The following is a 7,692-nucleotide window of genomic DNA, read 5'->3' on the forward strand; positions in this document are numbered from 1 at the left end:
AAGCAGCCCCGAGGCCAGTGGGGAAAGGGGAGCTGCCTATACAAGGGATTTCATTCATTTCCCTAGCCTTTCCCAGATCCATGTCAATGTTAAAGTGTGGTTCTGGGATTCAGAACTTTATTTTTCACTTAAAACAGAAATGTCTGTCTTTATTAAAGAAAATTTGGAAAATATATTTTCTAAAAAATAGGATTCTTTCAGGAGGAAGACATGGAAACCTACTCAAAGTAGCTTCAGCAGGAGAGAATTTATTGTGTCATGTAAGAGGAATTTATTGAAATCCTGGAGGGATGCTGACTTTAGTTTTGATGTGCACGGTTAAGTGCAAAGCCTGCCTGTCCGTCTGTCCAGTTCTGCATCAAAAAATCCCACGGAAGGGCTCTGCCTTGGTCCACATGCCCTTCTCTGAACAGTCACTGTGGCCCTTGAGAATAGAGTCTTTTGGCTGGCCCTGTGCATGAGCGGTGGTAGAGAAGGGTCTAGAATCGCCAGACCCATCAGGGCCATTGGAGGAGAAGCTGCTCCCCATAGAAATGGGGGCTGGAGGTGGTGCCACACCCACAAACCTCATTTAACCACAGGTGGCTCTTTAGAGAGGGGCTGGGGAAGGAGGTGGTGTGTTCAAGGCAGGTTGAAAGTCATTACTGGTTGATAACCAAGGGGACTGGAGATGCTCTGCACACACACACTGTACACACACATACACACACACCCAGGGACATGTGCGTCTCCTTGTCTGGGGAGTAAACTTGGTGTAGTTTATTCTACAAAGCGTTTATTAAATAGACAAGGATGGGGAAATACAGTAATTATTCTAGACTATTTTTGGTATAGTGTTTGCTGTAAACACACCTAGAAAGCTTTCAAATGTTTGATTTGAAAGCATAAGCCACAGACTTCTAGGGAATGGGGAATCAAGCTAATAAGATGTGGTCACTGCCCTCAAAAAACCTACAGATGGAATGGCCACCAGATGGTTCAGTGCTCAAATCCCATCCACCCAATAGTGCTGGGCTTAAAAGAAGTATGTGGGTGACGCATAGGAGGGAGGGGGGCTGATGCTGTTCTCTACCTAGTTGGGGGTGCCTCTACCTACCTCTACTCTTTCCACAATGCCTTCTGAGGTCTTCCAGATATCTTGCTTTTGGCCTTCATCCTGCCACCGAGCCAGGAGAGCCCCTCAAGAAAAAGAAAGATGAAACTTACTGCCAGGGACCCACCCAACTCTCTTCCTTAAGAGGACACGTCAGTTAGAGTTTCCTATTTCATTCTCCCACTTGAAAAAATAAGAGGCACCCACATACCTATGGTCAATCAATCTATGACATACGGGCAAGAATGTACAATGGAGAAAAGAAAGTCACTTCAATAAGTGGTGCAGGGAAAACTGGACAGCTACATGTAAAACAGTGAGATTAGAACATTTCTTCCCTCACGCCATCTACAAAAATAAACCCAAAATGGATTAAAGACATAAATGGAAGACCCCAAACCATAAAACTCCTAGAAGAGAACGTAGGCAGTACATTCTTTGACATAAATCATAGCAATATTTCTTTGGATCTATCTCTCAAGGCAAAAGAAATAAAAGCAAAAATAAACAAATTGGACTTAATTAAACTTCAATGTTTTTGCACAGCAAAGGAAACCATTTGCAAAATGAAAAGACAACATACTGACTGGGAGAAAATATTTGCAAATGACCTGACTGACAAGGGGTTAATATCCAAAATCAGCTCATACAGTTCAAGGTAAAAAAAAAAGAAAAAAAAAAAGCCAATCAAAAAATGGGCAGAAAACCTGAATAGACATTTTTCCAAAGAAGACGTAACAGATGGCTAACAGGCACATGAAAAGATGCTTGATGGGGCTTCCCTGGTGGCACAGTGGTTGAGAGTCCGCCTGCCAATGCAGGGGACACGGGTTCGTGCCCCGGTCTGGGAAGATCCCGCATGCCGCGGAGCGGCTGGGCCCATGAGCCATGGCCGCTGAGCCTACGCGTCCGGAGCCCGTGCTCTGCAACTGGAGAGGCCACAACAGTGAGAGGTCCGCGTACCGCAAAAAAAAAAAAAAAAAGATGCTTGATGTCGCTAATTATTAGAGAAAGAAAAAAAAAAAATCACCTCACACTGGTCAGAATGGCTGTCATCAAAAAGTCTACAAATAACAAAATGCTGGAGAGGGTGCAGGGAAAAGGGAACCCTGCTACACTGTTGGTGGGAATGTAAATTGATACAGCCACTATGGAGACAGTATGGAGGTTCCTCAAAAAACTAAAAATAGAACTACCATATGATCCAACAACCCCACTCCTGGGTATATATCTGGAAAAAATGAAAACACTAATTCAAAAAGATTCATGCGCCCCAATGTTCAATGCAGCACTGTTTACAATAGCCAAGACATGGGAACAATCCAAGTACCCATCATCAGAAGATTGGCTTAAGAAGAGGTTGTATATATACGTACATACACACAATGGAATACAGCCATAAAAAAGAATGAAATAATGCCATTTGCAGCAATGTGGTTGGACCTAGAGAATATCATACTAAGTGAAGTAAGTCAGAGAAAGACAGTGTATTACATCACTTATACATGAAATCTAAAAAATGAATGTGTATAGCAAAAAAGTATAATATAGAAAACAAACTACTGGTTACTAGTGGGGACAGGGAAAGGGGAAAGAACATGATAGGAGTATGGGATTAAAATATACAAACTACTATATATAAAATAAATAAGCAACAGAGATATATTGTACAGCCGAGGGAACTATAGCCATTATTTTGCAATAACTTTTAATGGAGTATAATCTATTAAAATACTGAACCACTATGCTGTATGCCTGAAACTAATATAATATTGTAAATCAACTACAATTTAAAAAAAGAATCTGTCACTAAAAAAATTAGAAGATATAGAGTCGTCCCTTGGTATCCATGGGGGATTGGTCCCAGGATCTCCCAGGATACCAAAACCTGAGGATGCTCAAATCCCTTATATAAAATGGTACAGTATTTGCATATAACTTATGCATATTCTCCCATATACTTTAAATCATCTCTACATTACTTATAATACCTAATACCATGTAAATGCTACATGAATAGTTGTAAATACAATGTATATAGTGGCTGGTGTGTGGCTAATTCAACTTTTGCTTTTTGGAATTTTCTGAAAAAAATATTTTTTGATTTGAGGTTGGTTCAATTCACAGATATGAAGGGCTGACTCTCATGTTTTTGTGTTGTTTTTTTTAATCTCCTCCCCAGTTTCGTCTGCTTTGCTCTGAATGCATAACCTTGAAGTCCTTTTGAAGATATTAAATTTCAAAACTGTAAAAACATCGAGAATCCTAGTGATGCTTAGGTCAGAGCACAAAAGTGTACATTAAATCACAGTGTAAAACAAAAAGTATTCTTTTTTTTTTTTTTTAACATCTTTATTGGAGTATAACTGTTTTACAATAGTGTGTTAGTTTCTCCTTTACAACAAAGTGAATCAGTTATACATATACATATGTTCCCACATCTCTTCCCTCTTGTGTCTCCCTCCCTCCCCCCCTCCCTATCCCACCCCTCTCATGGTCACAAAGCACAGAGGTGATCTCCCTGTGCTATGCGGCAGCTTCCCACTAGCTATCTAATTTACATTTGGTAGTGCATATATGTCCCTGCCACTCTCTCACTTCGTCACAGCTTACCCTTCCCCCTCCCCATGTCCTCAAGTCCATGCTCTAGTAGGTCTGTGTTTTATTCCTGTCCTACCACTAATCTCTTCATGACATTTTTTTTTCTTAGATTCCATATATATGTGTTAGCATACGGTATTTGTTTTTCTCCTTCTGACTTACTTCACTCTGTATGACAGACTCCAGTTCTATCCACCTCATTACAAATAACTCAGTTTCATTTCTTAACAAAAAGTATTCTGATTATCAAAGTAAAGATGTTCATGTGGAAAAACTAGAAAATAAAAGTCAAGGAAGAAATTTTAAAATCCCCTGTAATTCTCTAACCAGAATTAATCAAGCCTACATTCCTTTTTTTTTGGCCGTGCCACATGGTTTGCAGGATACTAGTTCCCCAACCTTGACCAGGGATCGAACCCAGGCCCTTGGCAGTGAAAGCGTGGAGTCGTAACCACTAGACCGCCAAGGAATTCCCCTAACATTCCTTACCGTCCTTTTCCTGAGAGTATTTTTATATGGTTGAGCTGTATGTGTGTGTATAGATCCTAATTTTTCCCCCTTCAACATTAGAACATGCTAATAAAAGTGCCCGATGAGCAGTTTGGTTGGCTACTTCAACAATTCTATGGATAAATAGTCATTTGGCTAACTGCACACTTAAGCATTTAGATTATATATAGTTCCTGGTTTTTAAAAATAAGGCCACTTAATACATCCATATATAGAGAGGGTATTCCCCTCCCTCACCCTTGTGTTTTAAGGCTTGTTGTGGAACATGCTCAGGAGTGGGTGTTTTCCATGAACCTCCAGGTACTTCACCCCTGAGGCAGAGCCAGAGCTGGGCAAATCATTGTGCACACCTTGGCTTTAGCACTTACCAGCTAAGAGATCACTGAGCCTCAGTGTTGTCATTTGCAAAATGGGGCTAATCATACCTATTCATGGGGTAATAGAACAACTGTGAGCACTGAATGGGAAAATGTATGTGTGTGGGAGGGAATTAGCATATCTCATGCAAGTAGCTTCATTTGTTGACCACTTTCTGTGATAACCTGATTAATCTTTAGAGCAGTGCTGATATGATACATGTTCAATAAATGTTTAAATTGAAGGGAAAAATACACCCTTGGGATGCTAGATACAATATGAAAATGACACATAAAGGAAGTGAGGACTCTTTCCCAACACTTCTGAACATACTCTGCTAGACAAAGTACACAGGTTATTTTTGTTATTTTTTTGTCAGTGGTAACATTTTTTTGTGACACAGTTTCTGAAATAAAAATGCATTGGGTCCAGTTACACTAGACTCCTTATGAGGTAGGTCCAATAAAAAAAACACTTTTACAACTCTAGTGAAACTGGACATTTGTTTTTGGTGCAGATCTATCTTGACCTGCTGGCACCAGTTAGGAACCGGTATTTGGGGTTGGTATTTACATGGGGTTGTGTCCTCTCCCAAAAGGAACTTTGTGGACCTTTTTCCCTTTATGGTTAAAGTAAGCTGCTATTTGCCATTTCCGCCTTAAAACTTTAAAACAAAATGCTCCCAGTCGTTTGAGTCAGCATCATGATACACTTTGAGTGACAAAGCCCCACTCCAGGAGTTAGAGTGTATATGTTAGGATTCTTTTGGTTGTACATAACAGAAAACCAAATCTGAGAAGTCAAGAAGAACTGGATAAGTCAAACCTACATTCCCCAGACTCCCTTGCAGCTATGTGTGGCCATAAATTTAATGGGACATCATAAATAGTGTCATGTGGCAGCTTCTGGGAACTTTCCTTAGGAGAAACCTGCCCTGTGTCCCTTTTCTTCCTTGTCCTGTCCTCTAACTGCCTGGAATGCATGGGTGACAACTGAGCCATGACAACAAGTGTTTCTTGTGCAGAAACACTGTGTAAGATTTTGCTGTTATTTTTGTTGTTGTTATTACTCCACCCTAATCCTAATGACATAATCTTTTGTGCTTTCAGAATCATTTGCCTGGAATTTAGCTTGATCATCTCATCTTTGTTACCTACCAGGGCAGCCTAATAAGTGTTGGCAACAGTCATAGAAATGCTAACAACTCCTGTCATGCATCTAGCACTGGCTGAGTAGCTGTGTGTCAGGCACAGTGCTTGGTGATGGGGAACCAGCAGTGAGTAAGATGTGGTCTCATGGTTTATAAGGTTGATGATGCTTATGCTGATAAGAGTGGGAGAGGTAACAGGGATACACTGTTGATAGGAGTGTGAGTCTGTACCATTTTGGGGGGAGGGCGTTTTGGCACGGTCAACTTTAAATATACACATGCCTACTTTAAAACTGCAGTAACTGGGACTTCACTGGTGGTGCAGTGGATAAGACTCCACACTCCCAGTGCAGGGGACCCGGGTTCGATCCCTGGTCAGGGAACTAGATCCCACATGTATGCCTCAACTAAGAGTTCCCATGCCACAACTAAGGAGCCCACGTGCCACAAATAAGGAGTCAGTGAGTCGCATCTAAGGAGCCTGCCCACCACAACTGAGACCTGGTGCAACTAAATAAATAAATAAATATTTTAAAAGAAAAAAGAAACTACAGTAATCAAGACAATATGGTATTACTTTAAGGAGAGACAAAAATAAAGAACAGAATAGAGTCCAGAAATAGAACCACATACATTTATCACTTTGGCATAAAAGAGACCACACACACACGTACCTACATATGTATCTTTGACACATCTGTATTGACAAAATAATTTTTGACAAACATGCTAAAGCAATCCAGCAGGAAAGGAAAGTCTCTTCAACAAATGGTGCTGCAACACCTAGGTATCCATACGGGGAAACAAATGAACTTCAACTCCTACCTCACACATATGCAAAATTTGGGGTGGATCATAGACCTAAATTTAAGAGCTAAAATGATAAATCTTCTAGAGGAAAAACATAAGAGAAAAATCTTTGCGACTTATGTTGTAAATATTTCTTAGGACAAAAAGGCACAAATCTTAAAACCAAAATAAATTGATAAATTGAACCACATCAAAATTAAGAGCTTCTGCCTTCTAAAAGGACATGATTAGGAAATTAAAAGACAAGCCACATGCTGGGAGAAAACATTTTCAGAACATAAATCTCATAAAAGTCTTGTAACAAAAGTATATAAAGAACTTCAAAAGTCAAGAAGACAAACAACCCAATTAAAAAGCAGAGGTGAAAAAAAAAAACAGAGGTGGGATGAATTGGGAGATTGGGATTGACATATATACACTATTATGTATAAAACAGATAACTAATGAGAACCTATTGTATAGCACAGGGAACTCTACTTGGTGCTCTGTGGCGACATAAATGGGAAGGAAATCCAAAAATGAGGGGATATATGTATACATATGGCTGATTCACTTTGCTGTGCAGCAGAAACTCACACAGCAGTGTAAAGCAACTATACGTCAATAAAAAAAAAAATTTGTTTTTAAATGGGAAAGACTTGAACAGACACTTCACAAAAGAAGATATACAAATGGCCAATGAGCACATGGGAAGATGCCCAACATCATCAGTGACTGAAAGGAATGCGAATTAAAAGCACTGAGATTTCACTAGAGTGACTAAACTGAAGAAGATTGACAATACCAAATGCTGAAGGCATGGAACAACCAAAATCTCGGGGGTGATGCAATCACTTTGGAAGACTGGTGGCTTCTTACAAAGTCAAACATACATCTACTTAGTGACCCAGTAATTCCACTTCTAGCTAGGTGTTTCCCTAAGAAAAATAAAAACACATGTCCACAGAGGCCTTGTCTGCAAAGTCTCTGTTTGAGAACCCCTCCCTGCACTGTGGCCTGGAATCTCTCACGAGGCAGAAGGCTGGGGCCATCCTAGGGCTCCCTTCATTTGGTTCCCAACTCTCAGGGAACACTGTCTTGTGTTGCCTGTTGTCCATTGTCTGAAAAATATTGTTTCCTGTGTTTTTTCCGCTCAGTTTTTAGTTTTTTAAGGTGGTTGGGTAAATCCAGT

Source organism: Physeter macrocephalus, chromosome 17, assembly GCF_002837175.3.
Source record: "Physeter macrocephalus isolate SW-GA chromosome 17, ASM283717v5, whole genome shotgun sequence".
In the NCBI taxonomy this organism is placed as follows: Eukaryota; Metazoa; Chordata; class Mammalia; order Artiodactyla; family Physeteridae; genus Physeter; species Physeter macrocephalus.